Genomic DNA, 22,774 nt, shown 5'->3' on the forward strand with positions numbered 1-22,774 from the left:
GCTGAGTGGCCTCGCAGGGAGAGCTGAGGCCGTCCACCCACGGAGCTCACCCAGTGCAAGCAGAAGCTGGGAGCTTGGCTGTTGAAAGCTACGAAGCTCGTCAAGACGTGTAAGCGGCCATTAAACCCATTAACTTGGGCTGGTGTGGAGGCGTGGCGGGTTAAGTCACTGCTTGCGATGCAGGCAACTCCATGTGGGGGCCGACTTGTGTCCTGGCTGCTCCACTTCTGACGCAGCTCCCTGCTAATGCACCTGGAAAGGCAGTGGAAGATGGCGCAAGTGCTTGGGTCCCTGCTACCCACATGGGAGGCCCAGATGGAGTTCTTGCTCCTGGCTTCAGCCTAGTCTCATCCTGGCCGTTGCAGGCATTTGGGGAGGAAACCAGCAGATGGAAGATCTCTGTCTCTCCCTCTCTTTATCACTCTGCCTTTCTAATGCATAATTAAATAAACATATCTTTTAAAAAGATGGACTTCAGTTTGCTCAAGCACCACAAAAACAAAACCAATCTAGAAACAAACAAACAAGAAATGCCCCAAATCCCACATAAACATTTATGTCTGCTTTTTCACAAGGCTGTGAGTCCAAATGGAATGATAGCAGGGTGAGGAATTTCTACATCTCCCTTCAAACAACAGAATTTACCTAACAGCACTAACAATTGACCAGCAGATTAATGCGTGTTACACCTGATGAATATTAAATGAGCTCAGAGCAAGCTCTAGAGAGAGGAATCATCGCCCTGGAGCTGCCCAGGGAAGCGACAGGGTGGAGACATTCCTGAGGGCCAGATGTGGCTCTCTGTAGGCACTCAGACATCACCTCCAGGACAGAGACCCTTCCCAGGCATGGTGCTACTAACCACGATGGGAATCATTGTGAAATCATCTAGGAATTTATCATGAAACATTACACCATGAATTCTGTCTTCAAATTCTGATTTGGATCTCTGGAATTTAAAAAAAAAAAATGAGGCACTTGTAACAGTTGGAGTTTAGCCACCACGGGTGTTAGCATTTTCTAGAGTGGAGAAAAAAAATCAGATTAAAAAAAATTGCACTAGAAAGTGAAATTGGATTTCAAGAAAAAAAAAATCAATGAAGTAACCAGGCTATTAAAATGGAAAATAAGTCTGATGTCATTCTGAAAAATAAGAGAGTTGAGTCACCTGCAGAGCCACTTAATTAAACCCAGGAAGTAACAAGAGAGCTTGAGCAATTTCCCCAGTTAATGTCAGTATTTCAAAAAAAAAAAAAAATGAGCTAGGCGTTAGGCCACTCTTCTCATCAGAGAGTGAAATCGGTTCTTTTGCCCTCAGGACATCGTGAGACACTGGAAGTTGAGTGAGCAGGAATGTATTAAACATGAACGCACCGATGGGGAGAAAAGTGAGTTTTCACTTGGGCTCTCTGTGATGGCAGGTGATGAGGGCCAGGGGAGGGGCCCCCCCGGGAGCCTCTGGGGTGGGGAGGGGGCGTGTCAGAGGGAAAGGGAGCCAAGGGGTCCCTGGGGATTGCACTGGTTTTCGTTTCTGGCCCCCAGAGCCACTGAAAGGGGCAGCAGCCGGGTGCCTGCGGTTCTCCATCTGAGTCCGCGCTGACTTCCCCTCTTGCCTCCACCAGTGCCAGCCAGTGGGGGTGGTCTGGGTGCACCCCAAGCACTGGAATGTTGGGGTCTCACCGCAAGGCAGCATGGGGGTCAGCACTGAGGGCTCCAAGTCTAGGTCCTCCAAACCACAGCGGAGGGGGTGCCCAACCCAGAGTAGAATCTGACAACAGGGAGAACCGGAGGCAGTGCCCTGAGGACGAGTGTGTGCCCTCCCTGGGACCCTGGGACCCGCCATCGAAGCCTGCGTCCTATTAGCTGCCAGGGTTCACAGAGGTCACACCAGGTCATATGCTTATTTTCATTACTCTGCTTGCTAGTAGTGCAAAAATTAGGAACTTCAATACCCAAATCTGGCCATCTGGTTTCTGTAAGCTTCGAGACTGGGAGAACTGAGCACTCCTTGGAGCATGACGATGAGCTGAACTGGTGGCATAGCAGGTTAAGCTGCCACCTGCTAATGCAGGCATCCTCTATAAACTCCAGTTTGAGACCTGGCTGCTCTGCTCCTGATCCAGCTCTCTGCTAGTGACCTGGGAAATGTGGCAGAAGATGGCCCAAGAGTTGGACCCCTGAACCCACGTGGGGGACCCAGATGAAGCTCCTGGCTCCTGGCTTTGGCATGGCCCAGCCGCCCCAGCCATTGCAGTCATCTAAGGAGTGAACCAGCGGATGGAAGATCTCTCTCCGTGTGTATCTCCCCTTCTTTCTCTGTAACTCTGCCTTTCAAATAAATAAATAAAATTTTTAAAAAAATGATGAGCTAAACACAGAATGCAGCGGACCTGGGCACACAAGGCAGGGCTTCTCACTGGATCTGTGACGTTCGCACCCAGATCAGTCTCTTCTGAGTCATCTGAGTCCCAGTGGTAACCGGAGAGTTAAAAATTGCAGGGTGGGTGTTTGTTCACAGTCGACACCGGTATCTCATACTGGAGTACCTGGTTTGAGTCCAGGCTACTTGGCTTCTTATCCAGTTCCTGCTAATGCACACCATAGGAAGAGCAGATGGGAGCTCAAGCAGCTGGGTCCCTGACACCCCCCTGCTCCACTTCCGATCCAGCTCCCAGCTAATGCTCCTGGGAAAGCAGCAGAAGATGGCCCACGTCCTGAGCCCCTGGACCCACAGGGGACACCAGGAAAAAGTTGCTGGCTCCTGACTTCAGCCTGGCCAGTACCAGCTCTTGTGATCATCTGGAAGGTGAACAAGCAGATGGAAGATTTCTCTCTCTACCTTTGCCTCTCTCTGTGTACCTCTGCCTTTCAAATAAATAAATAAATAAATCTTCAATGCTACATGTGCAAGATCAACCAAGACCAGAGCTGAGCACCCCTCCCCCGCAAGGATAGCTCTTTGTTGCTTCATCCTGACATGAACAATGTAGCCCCTGGGGTTTCACTTTCTAACCTCTTTAAATGTTTCTCTTTCCCCTACCCTACCCCAGATGGGCTGGCTGGACCAAAGCAGAGCAGGTAAATAACTTGGGGCTCCCATTTTAACCAATCAGTCAACTGGGACCCAGGGGAGCTAATCCTCATCCTCTTTTTGAGGATTGTCGCTCTCAGGGCGGGGGACGACGCTGGAGCCTCGGGGTGTGAGGATGTGACAGGGACGTGGTGAGATGCAGAGGAGTCTGACGGTTAAGCACAGTCCCAGTCACCTCGGTCGTTCTCACTTGAAATTCCCAAGCAGTGGGGTCAGGGATGGGCGTGCCAGGAGGCAGCAGGGTTACATCCCAGGGAACTGGAGCAGGGGCCAGGGGTGTGGCTGTGCAGGGCTCATCTCCGCCTACTGCCACTGCTGCTGCGCAATCCTGGGCTGCTCATTCCTCCCCTTAAAGGAAAAGATGCGTTTATTTATTTGAGAGGCAGAGTTACAGAGGGAGAGGGAGAGACAGAGAGAGAGAGATCTTCCACCCACTGGTTTGCTCCCCAAATGGCTGCAATGGCCAGGGCTCAGCCAGGCCGAAGCCAGGAGCCTGGGACTCCGTCAGGACCTCTCCTCTGGTGGCAGGGGCTCAAGTGTCTGAGCCACCTTCCACTGCTTTCCCAGGCACAGCGTCAGGAAGCTGGATCGGAAGCGGAGCAGCCAAGACTCAAACCTGTGCTCTGATATTTGATGCTGGCGTCACAAGCTGAGCTTCACCTCCTAAGCTTCAGTTCCTTTGACTGTGAAATGGGACTTACAATTGCACCCTCACTGGGAGGTTGTGGTGAGACTCCTGGGAAGACTCGGGCAGGGTCTCAGGCACAGGATGCATGCCGAACTCTCCCCAGGGGGTACACAGTCAACCTTTGGGTTCTCCTCGGGTTGGTATTCTTTGGGCAGTGAGCTGAGAAGGCAAGAGAGGAAGCGTGGAAGGGAGTCTCACAGATGTGGGTGCCCTCTGACTTGTTCTGGGGTTCCTGTAGCACATCGCTCAGAATCACCTCTATGGCTGCAGGATTTCAAATGTTGGGGAGAGAAGATGTCAGCAGTGCAAGAGAGAAAACATGAACCCAGGATGGGCTGGACACGGACCCAGGATGGGCTAGACGCGAACCAGGGTGGGCTGGACACAAATCCAGGGTGGGCTGAACACAAACCCAGGGTGGGCTGGCACAAACCCAGCATGGACTGGACACGAACCCAGGGTGGGCTGGACACGAACCCAGGATGGGCTGGACATGAACCCAGGGTGGGCTGGACACGAACCCAGCATGGACTAGACACGAACCCAGGGTGGGCTGGCATGAACCCAGGGTGGGCTGGCTGCCACAGTAAACTGCCCCGTGCAGATGGCAGTGAGTGCCTCTCCAGGGGACAAGCTTAGGGTGGCCTTGCCCTTGGGTCAAATGATGGCACGACCACTGACCACCAGCCTGCCCTCCGCAAAAAGGCAGAGCCTCAGGGTAGGGAACTGTGCTTGGGGAGATGAATGGCTGACAGCACCCAGCTTGAGGCCCCAGAGCCTTTTAAGAACCCTTCCTGGCCGGCGCTGCGGCTCACTAGGCTAATCCTCCGCCTTGCGGCGCCGGCACACCGGGTTCTAGTCCCGGTTGGGGCTCCAGATTCTGTCCCGGTTGCCCCTCTTCCAGGCCAGCTCTCTGCTGTGGCCCGGGAGTGCAGTGGAGGATGGCCCAAGTGCTTGGGCCCTGCACCCCATGGGAGACCAGGAGAAGCACCTGGCTCCTGGCTTTGGATCAGCGTGGTGCGCCGGCCACAGCGCACCGGCCGTGGCGGCCATTGGAGGGTGAACCAACGGCAAAAGGAAGACCTTCCTCTCTGTCTCTCTCTCACTGTCCACTCTGTCTGTCAAAAACAAACAAACAAACAAACAAAAACAAACCCGTCCTGAGATGCACAGATGTCCTGCCCTCGGCTGTCACGTGCACAAGCCTTTCTCCTGCTCCTTATGCACAGGTCATGCTGGGAACTGGCCTGGAGCTCCAGTGGTCTCTAGAGAGGTCACAGAGGTGAAGCACTGCTGATGTCAAGGGTCAAGGTCAAAGATCACTTTGAAGTGGAATCAGTCGATCACTTGGTTGCAAGGGGAGAGAGGAACTCAGGCAGCAGAGGTCTGTCTCCCCTTGGGGTGGCAATACCCAGCCCTCAATTCTGAATTTCCAGGAAGGCCCACCCTGGCAAAGCAAATTTCATTTTACCTCCCAGTCTGCACCCCTCCCCTCCACCTTCAGTCATAGCCTCCTCGCTGGTTGTGTCTGATCCAGGGGAACTGGAGTTCAAGTCCTAGCTCAGCCAATGCCCAGGCCTTGGGGGTTGTGAATGCTTTGGACACTTGCTCATCTGCGAAATGGGTATGGCTGAGGGCTCCGTGTTTCTGTGGGTGAGCAGCCTGGCCTGGAGTTGGCCTCTCCTTTCTCCACCTGATTGCTGACCTGACCCGACCCTTCTCTGCACCTCCATCCATCTGTCGTGTGAGTGACCTCAGCCCTTGCTGCCCTGCTGTGGGTGAACATGCCCAACCCTGTCCTACTCCCCCCACCACACCCGGAGGCCACCTTCTCTGCCTGCCAGCTCTGCCTCCCCACTCTTGGCCTCCCGCCCTGCCTCTGACCTGGAACCAGCACACATGTGCCAGTTTCTGAGACCAGGAACAGGTGTGTGCATCTGATGGGGGAATGAGTGCATGAGTAAGAGCGAGAGCTGGAGCTAGAGAACAGAGAGGTAGAGATTGAAAGAGATGGAGAGATCACATGGCAAGGCAGGAAGGCCAGAGAGTGATTCTGGCATCGGGTTTGCTTTATTTTACCAACCCACTGTCCTGGGAACCAACTCAAGGTCCCATGAGAGCTACCTTAATCCCTCCCATGGACATCACCCCATGTCCTGCCACTAGAGCCCTCCTCTTAAAGTCCCACCACCTCTTAACACGGCCACAGGAGGACCGAACTTCCAACACATGAACCCTGGGGCCACGCACCACATCCAGCTGCCCTCAATGTCTCCAAGCAGTGCATTTGTTTTAAGTTCTTCTTTTTGTGCCATTTTCTGGGAAATGTCGCTTCCATTCGCTAGCGCGGGGGGGGGGGGGGGGTTGTGTGTGGTCATGACTCCCATGACTAAGCAGCGGAGCTGGGGAAGGCAAGTTCTCCTGGTGAGGAGCTGTGAGCTGGGGCTCAGGGTGGGGTGGGGGGAGTAGTGTGAAGGAGGCGGGCCCAGGCAGGATGCAGGGTGAGAAGCTTAGAGGTGTGGGAGCAGCTCCGAGTTCCTGGGCTGCTGGCGGATGGGGTGGAGAAACTCAGAATCAGAGAAGACGGAGCAAACGCCACTGAAGCTGGGAGCTCTGGTGGCACCTTTCAAAAGCCAGTGCTGAGGCTCCCTAGCCCTGACCAGAGGGCCCGAGCCCCTTCCTGGGACACTTCCCAGCCGAGCCCTGAGGGTTCTCCACTCCACACCTGGAGCTCCCCAGGACAGGGGAGCCCAAGTGGAGTCTGAATGTCCGGCCCTCGCCCCAAAGATGAAGGACAACATCATTCTCAGACGGGAACATTCTGGAGGACACCTGGCAGCTGTCAGTGACCTGGGCCCCTCGATGGCCCCAACACGCCCATGTCTGTGTTGACAAGATGCTCGCGACCCCACGTTCTCCTCATAATGGTGGTCACGTGGGTGCAGGCAGAGCTTCCGGGAATGCAGGTCTGCTGTCTTCCAGCTGCACGAAGCCCCAGCTCCCGCTCCCTGCCCTGCAGACACCAAGTCCTTACTGGTTCACACCCGGGGCTATTTCCAAAGCAGCCCGAAGGGATCCGAGCAGCGCAGGGTTCTGGGAACAGTTCTTGGCGGACACTTCCCTTTTCTTGCACCATTGCAAGTGACTGCTGGTGGACAAATGGTGATGGGCAGGGGCGGGCCCAAGCAGGGTGAGCTGGGAGAAGTGGACCCAAGAGGGCACAGGTGTTGACCAGCTGCCTCTGCCTTCTGCAGCCCTGACGCCTGCCTGTTCAAAGAAACACCAGTGCCTGGAGAAGCAGCAGCAAGCCCCTGGCGTCACAGAGCATGAGTGTTTGCTCAGGAAGGGGTGCCAAGATGCAGGGAGCTGTCCCCTTGACACGGTGGCATCATTGGCCTGCTGAGTCAGTGCGGGTGAGGCAGAGCCGACCACCGTGTGCGGGCCCCTTGGCCACTCGCAGGCTGCGGTTACCCCGTGACTCAGTGGCATTGGGACATCTCCGGGAGCAGAGGCTGCAGAGGCGTGTGGCCAGGCGCGTGAGCTCTCAATCTTCGAGACGCTCTTGCTGAATGAGCTGAGTCATGGCCACTTACGGGAAAAGGCGCCGCTGCGCACGCCCACCGCAAACCCACAACCTGATGCAGGCGGGTGAAATTTTGAAATCTCTCTAAAAGGATTATTTTCAGCAGAACTAGTTAATATTTTTTCTAATAAAATTTAAAATTATTATAAATCTTGAAAAACCAAATGTAGAAAAATTAATTTCTTACTCTTTCTAAAGCAACCAGTAGTGGTTTATATATAATTTTTAAAGAGTTATTTGTTTATTTGAAAGGTAGAGTTATAGAGAGAGGGAGAGAGAGAGAGAGAGAGAGAGAGAGAGAGAGAGAGAAGTCTTCCATTGGCTGGTTTACCCCCACAAAAGGCTGCAATGACCACTGGTTAAAACTAGGAGCCTGGAACTCCATTCAGGTCCCCCACATGGATGCAGGGCCCAAGTACTTGGGCCATCTTCTGCTGCTTTCCCAGGTGCATTAGCAGGAGCTGGAACAAAAGTGGAGCAGCCAGGACACGAATCAGCACTCACATGGGATGCCGGCATCGTAGGTGGCAGCTTAACCAGCTACACCACAACGCCAGTCCCAAAGATACTTAAAATGTTAATCAACTTGCAAATTTGTAGCCTGCTGTAAATACAGTACAGAAAGAGGGATGGAACAGGAGGATGGGGAAGACTCGGGGAGTGCGAGTTCACAGTCCCCTCACAACGTGATCAAAGGGGCAGGTGTCTGGCCTCGCAGCGCAGGTGCACACATCCCATACCAGAGTGCCAGGCTTTAATTCCCGCTCCAGCTGCTGCCTCCAGCTCCCTGCAAATGCCAAGCCTGAGAGGCAGCAGGCGACGGCCAAGGTGATGGATTCTTGCCACCCATATAGGAATCCCCAATGGAGTTTCCAATTACCAGCTTGAGCCTGGCCCAGCCTTGGCTATTTCAGGCATTTGGGGAGTGAACCAGTAGATGATCTCTCTCTCTCTCTCTCTCTCTCTCTCTCTCTCTCTCTCTCTCCCCTCCCTCCCCCTCCCCCCTCCTCTCCCTCTCAAGTAAATTTTTTAAAAATGTAACAATGTGATCAAGCATCTATTCACTTAAATGTCTGCACAGCATTGGTGCTTCCCGTTTGCTTTGTGGATAAAGATCTCCTGAGATCTGTAGGGAGCAATGTTTGCATGTTTTAAGATGTTTTCCTTTCCCTGGGGTATTTTTGCTTCTTCCGGGACACCTGGCGCTTCCTCTGGGAGCTCTTGGCCCAGCAGCGTTCGCCCCATCCCAGGAGCCCGGGCTGTCCAATCACGGGGTTGGGGGAGGGGGAGATGGCAGCAGGCATGGTTGTCGGGGAGCAGCTGGTGTGGTTGTCTCCCACTCGGTGGCGGGACCCACTCTTGCTCTGCAGATGTGTGTTCGGGGAAGAGGACTTGCCTCACCCACCTGATGCCCAGGCAGCTGTCCCTCCCGCTAGAGCAAACCTGAGCTGCTCCAGCGGGCGGAGAAGTGGGGGGACAGAGAAACCACAGACCTCAGAGCCAGGAGGGAGCCTCCGTGGGCCCAGGGAGGGGGCGTCTCCTGCAGCCTTGGGGCGCAGCCTGGCCTCCCCTGCCTGGCTCACCAGCCGGCCAGGTCTGCCCAGCCTCTCTCCAGTCCCTGGCCACGCCCTCTGCTCTGCTTCTCCTCCCCAAACCTTCGTGACTCCATTACCTATGAGGCGGCTGTCTCTGAGAGAGGAGGGAAGACACGAGAATCACCCACAGCTTCCAGCCGGCTTGTCCCTGTCCCTCTGCCCAGGAAAACTCTGCTCAGACCCCTGTAGGACACGCTCCCCTCCCCCCACCCTGCCCTGGCTTCCACCGTTTCCCCTGCTCCACCAACAGCTTTTTTTTTTTTTTTGTAAGATTTTATGTATTTATTTGAGAGGCAGAGTTATAGACAGAGAGAAAGGTCCTCCATCCATTGGTTCACTCCCCGAATGGCCTCAACAGCAGGAACCAGGCCGATCTGAAGCCAGGAGCCAGGAGCTTCTTCCGGGTCTCTCACATACATGCAGGGGCCCAAGCACTTGGGCCATCTTCCACTGCTTTCCCAGGCCATAGCAGAGAGCTGGATGGAAAGAGGAGCAGCCAGGACTCCAACTGGCACCTTTATGGGATGCCGGCACCACAGGCAGAGGCTTGGCCCACTGTGCCACAGTGGCGGCCCCTCCAGGGACATCTGACCTTTGCCCATCCCCAGACCGACAACCAGAGTCCTAGAAGCCCATTCCCGCAAGCCTCCTGCCTGGACGGCCTCTCTCCAGGGCCTCTTCTGATGAGTGCTTTTTATTTTGTAAGACCTGAGTGATGACTTCAGCCCTGCCACAGAAGGAAAGGAGAACTCCTGTTCGCAGCCTGGGCCTCGCTGCTGGCCGTTAGCCAGGCCTCTTCTGCTTCTGCCCGCTCTCATCTCTCCCTCTCTGGGTCTTTCCTCCCACCTCCATCCACTCCTTCCCCTCCCTGCCTTCTTCTCTCTCTCTCCCTGGCTCCCTTTTCTTTTCTACTCTCCTACCCCACTTTCTCAGCAGTGCCCTGCCCTCAAGGGGCCCCAGCCTGAGCACAAAGGTTGCAGTCCTTACCCATCCTGCCACAGGCCCAGGGCTGCTGTCCCACCTTGGCTGGCACACTCACCACCTGTTCTGTGACAGGCACCGCCCTCCTGCCACCTGCCCTGCTGGACAGAAGTGCCAGCTCTCCTCCACCATCCCTAAAGACTGGCTCTTTCTCTCGGAAGCAGGCCGGAGCGGACGGTGAAGTGACAGGTGCAGTACCCACCCTCCCATCCGTGGGTTCGCAACCACATTCCACAACTATGAAATGTAAAATTCCAGAAGTGAACAATGGGAGAGTTTTAAATGGCATACCAATTCTGACCAGCCTCACGCTGCTCCACCCCACTCAGAGCCACCTGGGCCGTGACTCAGCCTGTCATCCAGGGAGTTCACACGCATGCGAGACAAGCACTGGTCTCTATTGTCAGGTGGACCATCCGGGTGCCGTGGTGCTCATGTGCGGGGCTGGTCCTACCCCTGTATGGGGCACCTCCCTGTGCTTAGGGGGTACCACTGCACACAGCCCCCGACTCCCCTTGTGGTCCCCAGGGGCCATCTCCCCAGCTCCCTCCCTCTTACTGAACAACATCTCCTGTGCACCCAGCTTTTTCCTCCCAGAGCACACTGGACCAGGGCAGCCGCCGGGCTTCCCTCCCGCTGCCCCACCGGGGCTTCCAGGGCCCTCCAGGAGGGGTAGCCTCCTTCTACACACAAAGATATTCGGGGCTCTTTCGTCACATACAATTCTTCCAAGAATGTATTGCCAGGGAAAAGAATTCCCCGAAGAATTGGCATGTTTTCTTTTACCGGACAACAAGAGCTGCATTCCTTTCTGGTTTCCTCTCCTTCCAGGAAGCTCGGAGCTGTGCGAGCGCTGGCTGCAGACACAACCGTCAGCCCCCTTCTCTGTTTGCTTCCTGCCCTGTCTGTCCAGGTTACCCGGGAGTGCGTGTCCCTGTGTGTTAACAGCCGGCCGAGTGCTGACAACCCGTAGGAGGCTGTCCAGGCCTGTAGGGTGGTCTTGACGCTGTGTCCCAGCCCTCCCTCCCTGTTTCCCCCATCACACCTGCTGCAGAGTCCTCTCTACACATTGGTCTGAGGGACTTGCTGTTGGGGTGAACCTGTCTTTGGGATTACTGTGCCGTCCCAAGTGGTCCTTGGTCCCTCCATCTCATGAAATGAGAATTTTCCAAAGAATTTTCCAATCTCTGGTGGTCTGGACCTGGGAGCCTGCTGCAGCCCCTGGCCAGAGGACCAAGCTTCAACTTCCCTATCAGCTCCATCTTTCACCCCATCTGGGACACCCCCAGGAGGGAGATGAGGAAAATGGGATTTTCCCATGTTAAAAAAGGATGAAATCCCGTTATTTGTGACAACATGGACGTACCTGGAAGACATGTTCAGTAGAATCAGTCAGACCCAGATGGACAGATATCACGTGTTCTCTCTCGTATGTGCAATCTTCAAAAGCTGACCTCACAGAAGCGGAGTGGTTGGGGCCGGCGCTGTGGTGTAACGTATGCAGTGCAGGCATCCCATATGGGCACTGGTTCAAGTCCCAGCTGCTCCACTTCCGATCCAGCTCTCTGCTATGGCCTGGGAAAGCAGTAGGAGATGGCCCAAGTCTTTGGGCCCCTGCACCCACATGGGAGACCTTGATGAAGCTCCTGGCTCCTGGCTTCAGATTGACATAGCTCCAGCCATTGTGGCCAACTGGGGAGTGAACCAGCAGATGAAAGACTTCTCTCTCTGTCTCTCTGCCTCTGCTTCTCTTTGTGTGTAACTTTGACTTTCAAATAAACAAATAAATCTTAAAAAAAAAAAAAAAAAAAAAGCTGAGTGGTCTTCAGAGGCTGGGGAGAGGCTTGGGACCAGATTGGGTATTGGTACTAAGAGTTAGATAAGAGGAATCAGTCTTGGTGGCTCCCAAAGGAACTTCAAAAAGTTCACGAAATGGTTCAATAGGTTAATCTTCCTTCTATGGAGTCGGCTTTCCTTATGGTCGCTGGTTCTAGTCCTAGCTGCTCCTCTTCCAATCTAATGCTCTGCTGTGGCCTGGGAAAGCAGCAGAAGATGGCACAAGTGCTTGGGCCCCTGCACCCATGTGGGAGACCCGGATGAAGCTCCTGGCTCCTGGCTCCTGGCTTCAGACTGGCCCAGCTTCGGCCGTTGCAGCCCATATGGGATGCCTGCACTGCATACGCTTCCAGCAGTGTTCTGGAATCTCTCTCTCTTTTTTTCTCTCTCTGCCTTTCTGTAAGTATGCCTTTCAAATAAATAATCTTTTAAAAAAGAAAGAAATCAGAGTTTGAATGGGATTGGCTCAACTCTGGCTGTTGTGGCCATTTTGGGAGTGAACCAGTGGATAAAAGACCTTTCCCTCTGTCTCTGCCTCTCACTATCTGCAACTCTACCTCTCAAATAAATAAATAAAAATCTTTAAAAAAAGAAAAGAAAAAGTTTTTTATTTTTATTTTTAATTCCACTTCCCATGAACATTTTTGAAGTGCCTTTATTATATTACACAGTAAGGGGATGATGGAAAATAATAACATCTTGTATATTTTAACCATGCTAAAATTTTGAATATTTTCATGACAAAGAAATGATAAATCTTTAAGAGGATAGTTTTTATTTACTCTGATTTGAGCATTATACAATGTATACCTGTATTGGAACATCACAGGGCACCCCATAAATAGGTACAATCTTTATATGTCAATTAAAAGTAAACAAATTAATTTTTCTTTAAGATAGAATTTGGGTCTGGCAGGTGGAGGACGGCCAGAAACTGTCAAACCGGAAGCTCTTGTTCCTTCCCCAGAGGAACCTGCACCCCTCCACCCGGCCGGGCCCAGAACTGAGGGTGTGGAGCCATCTGGGCGCTGCACCCGTCCGTGCCTCAGGCTCCTGATCAGGCCCTCAGTCAACCAGATGCACCTGCCGTCAGCCGGGAAGCCGTTCGTCGAGGACCAACCCTGCCTTTTGCCAAGTCTCAAGGCTCCTCCTGCTCTGGTGAGACAGGCTGCTCTCGGAAGCTGGTATTGGTTCCAGCTTCATCTTGTTTGGGAGACAGACAAAAAGAGAAAGGCAGAAACAGAAAGAGAAAGATTTCACATTCATTAGTTCACCCCCAAATGCCCACAGTGGTTGGGGCTGAGCCAGGGCTAAAGCTAGGAGCTGGGAACTCAATCCAGACCTCCCATACGGGTGGCAGGAACCCGGTTACCTGAGCCCCCGTCGCTGCCTCCCAGCGTCTGCATTGCTAGAAGCAGGAGTCCAGGAGCTGGAGCCAGGCATCGGCACCCAGGTGTGTTAACTTCTAGGCCCAAGGCGAGCTTCGAAGCTTATCTTAAATCATCACTTGTGTGTGGACAGTAAAAGTGCCCTATCTTTTCTTGTGTACATGCTCACTCAAAGGAAAACAGAGACATAAAAGTCATTTTAAAGTCAGCCGGAAAAGTGCTTCAAGTATGAAGTTTACAGTCTGAGCCTGTGACCTCGACTACCTTAACTAGTGGTCACAGAATAGCCAGATACCAGCTATTTGAGGCCTCCAGACATCATGCCATCCTCACTGGTTTGCTGGGTAAGAGTCATCCGTCTCTACTTCCAGACTTGGCACTGAAGCCGCTCCTACACAAGAGGTTGGACAGCAATCCCATAAGCTGGGAGTCCCCCATATGGCACCACCCAGCCCAAGAGCAAACCAGGAACACAAGCGATGGGCTGGGAGTGGTTCATGCTCCTTCCTGGGCTTGTCTGCCTTGCCAGGAAACCTTCTGTTCCAAACTGAGAAGAGGGTGTACGGTGAGCAGGTCTCTGGGACCGGGTCGGCGCTCCCGCTCTCACCCCGTGAATGCCTTTCAAGTCTGCGCAGAGTCTGGGCTCTCCCTTGCTCTGGCCTTCTGCTCAAGCTGGGACCCGTTTCCCCCAGGCTGACTCATCTCCTTCCAGCTTCCCATCGCAGCCTGGAAGCCTTCTCCTATCCCCTCCAAGACAGGTCAGGGCCTCCTCAAGCCCCTGAGGCCCCAGCCTTGCCTTCCCTCACGCCACCCCTGCATTGCAGTACTCAATTGCTTGTCTTCCCGTGGACGGGGACCAAGTCAATCTGAGTCATTCAGACACCCCGAGGGCTCCTTGCAGAGTACGGCAAACAGCAGGCTGCCAGAAACACTCCTTTGCATGAAGAATCCCCAGATGGACTGACCAAGCTGGGGAGAGTCAAGCAGCCAGCAGGCAGAGCCCAGCACTGGAGGGGTGCAGACCCTCCACATCCAGTGAGCTGGTCACTTCTAGCCTTTCCTGCTGCTGCCCAGCCCCCAGCATGGGGTCACCCAGGGGAGCTACATAGCAATTACTGGGGAACGAGTGAGGGGGAAAATAATGAGTTTGTGGGCAAAGAAACCCTATTTTTTTTTAAAGATTTAGAAAGGCAAAGTTACAGCAATGCAGAGGCAAAGAGAGAGAGAGAAAGGTTTTCCATCAGATGGTTCACTCCCCAGATGGTTGGGACAGCCAGAGCTGGACCCATCCAAAGCCAGGAGCCAGGAGCTTCTTCCGGGTCTCCCACACAAGTGCAGGGGCCCAAGGACTTGGGCCATCTTCTCCTGCTTTCCTAAGCCATTAGCAGAGAGCTGGATTGGAACTGGAGCAGCCGGGACTCAAATCGGTGCCCATATGGGATGCCGGCACTGCAGGCAGTGGCTTTACCCACTACGCCACAGCCCCAGCCCCAGAGAAATCCTGTTTTAGAAAATGGATGGTGTGGCCCCAGCTGTGTCTCCAGAGACTTCAACAATGTTCTCGGAGTCTCAACAATAACTTGGGAACGAGGGGTTACTGCACTCACTGTCTGCTGTAGAAGCTTGCAGAGTTATTTCATTTTTTTTTTTAATTTGGATAATGTAAAAATCGTGTTTGTCACCAGTAGCATTTCAGCTATGAACAGCAACGATGGATTCATGCTTGCGGACAAGGATTTTTCTTTGAACTGAGTTCTCTCAACTTCCTACCCCCAATCAGTCCCTCCTACACACGGCCACCCTTTAACGCCCTAAGTCCCAAGGGACTGTGGCAAGGTCCCCTGTCCCACACGTCCCCGATCTCCCTGCCCCTTGCCTCCTGCTCAGATGTCAGGGGCCTCCTGGTGACCCTGCAGACCCCCAGACCTTCTTCCCACTGAGTGATGGGAGGCAGAATGTCTGTGCAATATACACAGCGGTTCCCCAAGGCCGACCCGCATCAGAGCCACCCGAGCTGGTGAAAATCGAGATTTCTGGGCCTCACCCTCCGAGTGTCTGTTTCTCTAGGTCCCAGGTAGAAGCCTGGGATTCAGAGAGTCTGCATTTCTGCCAGTTCCTGGGTGTTGCCGGTGCTGCGGGGCCAGGTAGCACACTCTGAGGACGTTGTAGCCGTACGGCCTGACTCCGTGCTCCTTCTGCCAGGGCCCGGCTGGCACCTTCCCTGGGGACCCAGGCCATCCTGGCCCTTCCCGGTGCCTGCTGCCTCGGCACCGCACCATCACAACAGCCGCCTCTTGCTGGTGTTCTCTTCCCTCTCGGCCTAAATCAGCTTTAATCATGTTTCCCTCCATGTGGCCTGGGCCCAGCCAAGCCTTGGCCGGAAGATACCACACAGGCGCAAGTCAGCATGACTGCGTGCAGAACACAGAGAGGGGTGGGGGGAGAGAAAAGGGGCCGAGGGCCTTAGAAACAGAAGACAGAGGGAGAAAGAAGAGTGAAGACACAGGAGAAGGTGTTTTCCAGTCCCACTGACGCAAGGTCAAAGGACCCTAACTCCTCTCTGTGCGCAGAGTTGCCGCCCACCAGAAAACCAACCCAAGCCAGGTGTCAGAGGACAGTGACTGACAGCCAGCCTCCTTTCGAAGTCTCCTGGTCACTGTCAGTCCAGACACACGCAGGAGCAGGGGGAGAAAGCATGCAGGCAGGTGCACCCTCTCCAGGACTTGGGCCTAGACCCATTTGTCCTTGAGTCAGGAGAATCAGCCACCGGCAGGAAGGGGAAGTGGTTGCGGCGTGGGGAGAGCATCTGGGCCTGCACAGATGTCAGCGCTGGCACTGGAGGCAGGAAACCCCCGCTCCGGTCCCAGCCCTCCCGGTGCTTGGGAATCACCTGGGCCCCTCCCACTGACTCTGGTGGAAGTGGCCTGGGGTGGAGCCTGCTTGCCAAAGCGGTCCCCATATGCCGAGTCTCACTGACGTGGCCCCCTGGGGCTCTGTCCACCTGCCATGGACATGGGCCTGAGATGCTGACTCAGCAAGTGTGGAATCAGGGGTGGGGGGAGAGGTCCACGAAGGGGCACAAACAAGACCAGAAAGTGGATCAGCCGCAGAAGCATCTTGCAGAGTAACCACACTTACTGCGTGCTCCCCCTGTCTCGCGCTGAGCCCAGGACAAGCCAGTGCGGCCCTGGCTGGCCAAGGGCCTGTGGTACCCTGGGCGGATGGAGCTAGAAGTCTGGGCCTCTTTTGCATCTGCAGTGCTGAGCACATGAAGCCAGACCCAACTCAGGCAGGCTGGGCAAAGAGACCCTGTTCCCCCCAGAAGCCCACTTCGCAGGGTACCCCCACATGAGGTGACTCGGCACCCTGCCTCGGGGACCCCAGGGGTCTCTTCCATCAGCCTGACTCCCCGCTCGGAGCCACCCCTCAGCCACTGGAACTCACTGCAGCAGGATGAGGCCTTGGTTTTCTCAGCTGTGTCCTAGGGAGCTTTGGTAGGGATTCGACAAGAGAACGTGTGGCCTTGGGGATGGCGCTGGGGCGAAGCAGGTTAACGCCCTGGCCTGAAGCACCGGCATCCCATATGGGCGCTGGTTCCAGACCCTGCTGCTCCACTTCCTGTCCAGCTCTCTGCTGTGGCCTGGGAAAGCAGTGGGAGATGATCCAAGTCCTTGGGCTCCTGTACCTGCTTGGAAGACCCAGAAGAAGCTCCTGGCTCCTGGCTTTGAATCGCCACAGCTCCAGTTGTTGTGGCCAATTGGGGAGTGAACCAGCGGATAGAAGACCTCTCTCTCTCTGCCTCTCCTCTCTCTGTGTAACTCTGACTTTCAAGTAAAATAAATAAATCTTAAAAAAAAAAAAAAAAGAGCGAGTGTCCAGTTCTCAGGCAGGTGTCAGCATCTTGTGGGAGATCCCCAGGTACCAGTTCCTGCCACCGCTGTCGCTAGAAACTGGTCTTTATTTTTTTTTTAAAGATTTATTTATTTATTTGAGAGGCAGAGTTACAGAGAGAGAGAGGTCTTTCAACAACTGGTTCACTCCCCAAATGACCACAACAGCTGGAGCTGGGCCATTCCAAAAACAGGAACCAGGAGCTTTTCCTGGGTCTCCCACGCAGGTGCAGGGACCCAAGGACTTGGGCCATCTTCCACTGCTTTCCTAGGCTATAGCAGAGAGCTGGATTGGAAGTGGAGCACCCAGGACTCAAACCGGCACCCATATGGGATGCCAGCACTGCAGGTGGCGGCTTAGCCTACTACGCCACATTGCTGGACCCTAGAAACTCGTCTTCCTACCTCCAGCCTCTTAAAAAAGAACTGCACCAAACCTCAGATGCACAGGCAAGAATACAGCCCATCAAAGTCACTTAGGAGTCCAAGATGCCATTACTGTAAAAACGCCGACTCTGGCGTCTCCCCGGGAATGAGCGTTTGCTGGCTCCTCGTCTGTCCAGTCCTGTGCTGGCTCCACTGGAGGCATCGAGAAGGACCCTCAGCATCCTGCCCAGGGCAGCCTAAGCTCTGCTGTAACAGTGACGCGTGGCTGGAGTCCACCCGTGGCCTCCCACACCCACGTGGATGGTGGCTGCAGAAACTGCCCTGTTCTCTCTCTCTCTCTCTCTCTGCTCATTCCTTCACTCTTCCACTCTGTAGCTATCTGCTAAACACCACCACGTCATGGGCGTGCGCTCAGGGCTGGGACACCCTGACATCGGGACAGAGAGAGGAGAGGCACGCCCGTGACGAGGACAGACTACAGACAGGAGGGCAGTGGGCGCATGGGCACAGAGCCGTGTGTGCACTCAGTCAGGGCACGGTTTCTCCACCACCTCTGGCTGGGTGCTCCGGGCAGAGGGAAAGGCAGAGGCGAGGGTCCTGCGGCTGGAGCTCCAGGGGCCAGAGGCTGACCATGCAAGTGAGGCCCGGATGCTACTGCCCCTCCCTGGCTCTTCAGTGGCTCCCTCTTCCCCTGCTATGCAAAGAAGACAAAGCCTAAGTGGACGGCTCTGCTTTCTGGAAGTGAGGGTAGGGGGCGACAGGAGGGGAGGGGAGGGGACTAGGTCTCCTCCTGTATAGACCCGGGAGCATCCTTACATCAGAGGAGCGGGATGTCGCTGTGTGAGGTGTGAGGACCCTCTGAGCACAGCACACCTGTAACTGGGGTGCTCCAGGGAACGGGGGGTGGCTCCTGCCATCGTCATCTCCTTCAGACTCGGGGGATTCTGCAGCCTTCGCCCCTGCCCTCTTTAAAGCCATCTGTTTGTGTTCATAGAATTAATTAGTAATCAACCAGGCTAAGTCGCTCTCATCTCCCAGAGGAAGTCCTTTCGACTGAGGACCAAAAACTAAGCCAAAGAAGTAGCCTTCTGACAGTGGGCATTTCAGCCGTCAACCGACAGATCGCAGGAGGGAATGTTTTCCAGTGGGCAGATCCCCAGCTTTCAAAACACTTCCTGCTGGGGCCGGCGCTGTGGTGCAGCGGGTAAAACTGACACCTGCAGTGCCGGCATCCCCTATGGGCGCCGGTTCAAGTCCTGGCTGCTCCACTTCCCCTCCAGCTCCCTGCTAATGGCCTGGGAAAAGCAGCGAAGATGATCCAAGTGCTTGGGCCCCTGCACCCACATGGGAGATGCAGACGGAGCTCCTGACTCCCGGCTTCCGCCTGCCCCAGTGCTGACCCTTGTGGCCATCTAGGGAGTGAAGCAGCAGATGGAAGAGCTCTCTCTTCTCTCTCTCTGTCTGTCCCTCTCTCTCTGTGTAACTCCGATTTTCAAAATAAATAAATAAATCTCTAAAAAATGAAAAGGCCTGCTGTTCCTGCCTGAGCTGCAGAAGCACTGGCCCCAGGGCGCTGCTGGTTAGAATCATAGCCCCGAGGCCACGAGTCAAGGAGGTTTGCCTTTGGCGCCTCTACCTGAAATCAAAGCTCCGCCAGCCGGGCAGATTCCCCTTTCATGGTCCCGGCCCCCCCATCTGGCTAGTGCTGCTCTGAGGCCAGGGATCGCTGAGGGTGGGTGCTTCTGCACGACAGAGGCTCAGGCAACAGGCAGGCGCCGTCTGGGTGGGCAAGCACCCGAAGCCACCTCTGCCTCTTTTTCCGCAGCGAAGGAATCAGAAGAGCAGCACCTGCCTTTGGGCTCCTCATCTGCCCTCGCCACTCCCAGCCCTTCCTGCTACGCTCACAGCAGGCTGGATGCCCACTTCCCAGGTAGGGATACTGAGGCCCCAGGACGTGGAGGCGGATTGGAACCTGCCGGGTGTGCTCTCCGCCTCTCCACCACACCCCTGCAGTCTCACCCTGAACTCGTGACTTTCTGCCCTTGCCACACAGCTGCGTCTGTCCTACAGCTCACCCCAGAGGAGGAGCGCCTGGAGCTCACGCTCCAGCGCCCGCCCAGGGAGGTTTCCTGAGCCTGGCAGTGATGGCCGCAAGCAAAGAATGGAACCAAGGGGGAAAGGGCAGTGGCTCATTCTGGAACAAGAAGACTTTTCTGTGTCCTCCAAGTCCCGGTGTCCTCGGGGACCTGTGATCTTACTGCTCAGTGTGCAAGCCCCATCCATGCTCCAGCCCCACTGCCCTCCTTGGCAGACTGGAGGGTCACGCTGAATGGTCTGGAAGCCCCCACACCATGGTAACGCAACTTCAATTTGTGTGGTGCAGCCACACAGGGGTTCTGAGAAAATGCACAGCTCCCTTTGCCAGCGCCTCTCACACTGGTGGTTGGCAGGAAAAAGATTAGAACGCCCTGGACGTCTCATCGAGAAGTCAACCAGAGAGCGGGCAAGACATAGAGAAAGAGATCTTCCATCTGCCGGTTCACTTCCCACGTGGCCGGGCCAGGCTGAAGCCCGGAGCCAGGAACCCCATCCTCACTTCTCACAGGGGTGCAGGGGCCCAAGCACTTGGACCATCTTCTGCTGCTTTTCCAGCTGCACTAGCGGGGAGCTGGATCGGAAGTGGAGCAATCGTGACTCCAACCAGCTCTCCGACATGGGCTGTTAGTATCGCAAACAGTGGCTTAACCCGCTGTGCCCCAATGCCAGTCCCCTGGCTTTGTCTGTTCTTGAACTTGATGTAAAAAGAACCCTACACGGCCTCTTCGTGGGTGTCTGCCTGGCTGAAGGGACAGCCTCAGGCTGGGCCTCCGGGAGCCCTTTGTGGCAGGGGGAATCCCAGGCTCACAGAAGCTGAGCGCACTGCCCAGCGAGCCTGCAACTACAGAGCAAGCCCCTCTGTAGGAAGCATCCAGCCACCCTCCTCTGGAGAGGACCAGAGTCTCTGCCCCTCCAGGAAGGAGGAGTCGTGAATCCATGCTGCCTTCCTTTGGGGACCAGGTTGCAACCAGGATTTGCCAGGCCCAGGTCACCTTCCCCGGGGAACGTGAGGGTGGGGAGACAACCCTGCCGCCATGTTGTCCTTCCAGTCTAAAACTCCTAACTTCCTCTTCCCCTTTCTTTTACCCCCGGGCAGCGTGCTCCTCTGATCGCCTGCTGCATTATTTCCAGAGTTCACCATTGAACTTGGCTGGAGGGAGAGAAGGGAGAATGGAGCTACACTCTCTTGTCTGGATCAGAATCTTCGCATAACTCTTGAAAACGAAAGCATTCATTGACTGAATCATCCCAAAGATAGCTTTGGATGCAATTTATTGGCATAAATATAGCTGAGCTATAAAAAAGAAAATAAAATCTCTGGCTCTCAAAAGTAGTAGGATCTCAGATGCCTAGCAACCCTCCCTCACACCCATCCTTCCCCTTTGGGGCCATCACTTGGGGGCCATCAGAGTTACCCACCCAGTGGCTTCCTTGTTGACTCCGGGCGTTGATGTTCAAGGAAAACTCCATGGAATCTGTGGGGCAGAGCTGGGGAGAAAAAGGCAGAGTTGCCTCTTTTAGTTGTTATAACTAGAAAATCTCCAGACAATGCATGAACAGTCAGCAACGAGGAATGCAGGTTGTTGACAGAAAGAATCTCACATGGGATGGAGAGAAAGCAAGGCCAGTGAGCTTTTCAAACATATGTTAATACCTCCCACCCCAGCTAGGCAGGAACCTGCCTCCGAAACAGGAAACAGGACATACCAGCCGCGAGACTGCCCGCCTGGCCCCCGAGAGCCCAGCTGGCCCCCTGACCATGCTCCTATTTCAAGTCAGTGACGCAGGTCTTGTTTTCCTTCGCTGCACCTGACACAGTGACTTCAGCACAGGCCGAGTCCATGTGAGAAGGGAGGGGGCTGTTTCTAGACCTGGGCTCGCGGCCTGCTGCCTCTGCCTGGTCTTGGGCGCCTTCGAAGAAGCAGGTGTCTGCTGCATGTCCCCCTCGGAACCCCACCAGAGGGAGCCTTGTCCGAGAGCTGCCTTTGGAGGCACAGACACAGAAGCCAAGGGCGACCCCTGGCTCTCCCCACCGCAGCACACACCACGCCCTGGGCTTCCGGGGCCAGCTCACACCCACCTTGCAGTGGAAGTGGCTCCCGGGCCGTGCTGGCCCTGCTGTCTCGGGAACGCAGGAGGACACAGACCTGGACCCCACTGTTCTGTCCTCTGTGTCTCTGGGCAAGTTGCTTTGCTGGGCCTTGGTCTCCCGCTCTACACTCAGCCGTCGCTCCTTACCCCTCTGGAACGCGTCTCCTGACCCTCAGGGGATGCCTGCAACTATGCCTAGTGCCAGATCTCACACATTCTGTGACTTTTCTCTGTGAATACACACCTGTGATAAAATTTAACTTATAAATTAGGCACAGTACAAGATGAATGACAATAACTAACAGTAAAATAGAACAACTACAGCAATTCAATAACAAAACAGCCAGCACCACTACCCTAACACTTTGACTTCATTGTGAAATAACATGGGCGCCTGTTTGAGTCCTGGCTGCTCCTCTTCCAATCCAGCTCTCTGCTATGGCCTGAGAAAGCAGTAGAAGATGGCCCAAGCTCTTGGGCCCCTGCACCTGCGTGGGAGACCCGGAAGAAGCTTCTGGCACCTGACTTCTGAACGGCACAGCTCTGGCCATTGAAGCCATTTGGGGAGTGAACCAGTGGATGGAAGACCTTTCTTTCTGTCTCTCCCTCTCACTGTCTGTAACTCTCTCTCTCAAATCAAGACAGCTAAGTGAGTCACGGGCAGGTTGCCACGTAGTGTAAGTGCGCAGGACAAAGGGAAGATTCACATCCAAGGTGGATGGAGTGGGATGGCATGAGACGTCATCACACAGCTCAGAACAGCTCACAGTTGAAAGCTTACGAGTTGTTTATTTCTGGATGTTTTCATTTAATATTTTTGGACCAGGGTTGACCTCAGGTAACTGAAACTGTGGGAAGCAAATCATGGCCAGGGGAGGACCACTGTGAATCAGACCACCCTCAGTTACGTAGAGTAAGTGAGAGATTGTAGGTCAAAGCTCTCCATGGTGCTGACCGTAGGATGTGCTCAATAAATTCCAGCTATTAATATAGTTGTAGCTGTAGCTGCAGCTGTCATTCTCAGAATGCTCAAGGCATTTCATGCATGCTGTTTGACTTGATTTCTAAAGGGCTGTATATTTAATTAATTTAATATTCTCTACAGTTATGCAATATGTAGTTCTACCTTACCATACACTTGGTCCCA

General features: G+C 54.5%; 2 long non-coding RNA genes across 2 annotated transcripts; one reads left to right on the plus strand and one right to left on the minus strand.

Annotated features, from left to right (window-relative positions):
- The first annotated feature begins 1,293 nt into the window (after nt 1–1,293).
- Nucleotides 1,294–2,380, plus strand: LOC138848560 (uncharacterized). The gene is made up of 2 exons (XR_011386492.1): nt 1,294–1,388; nt 2,124–2,380. It is a non-coding gene; the product is annotated as an uncharacterized lncRNA (long non-coding RNA).
- Nucleotides 2,381–12,842: 10,462 nt separating this feature from the next.
- LOC138848558 (uncharacterized) lies at nt 12,843–21,703 on the minus strand. The gene is made up of 3 exons (XR_011386490.1): nt 21,617–21,703; nt 20,956–21,024; nt 12,843–12,977 (listed from the first exon to the last, which is right to left on the minus strand). It is a non-coding gene; the product is annotated as an uncharacterized lncRNA (long non-coding RNA).
- Between the last annotated feature and the right edge of the window lie 1,071 nt (nt 21,704–22,774).

The sequence above is a fragment of the Oryctolagus cuniculus genome, chromosome 2 (genome assembly GCF_964237555.1).
Source record: "Oryctolagus cuniculus chromosome 2, mOryCun1.1, whole genome shotgun sequence".
NCBI classification, from domain to species: Eukaryota; Metazoa; Chordata; class Mammalia; order Lagomorpha; family Leporidae; genus Oryctolagus; species Oryctolagus cuniculus.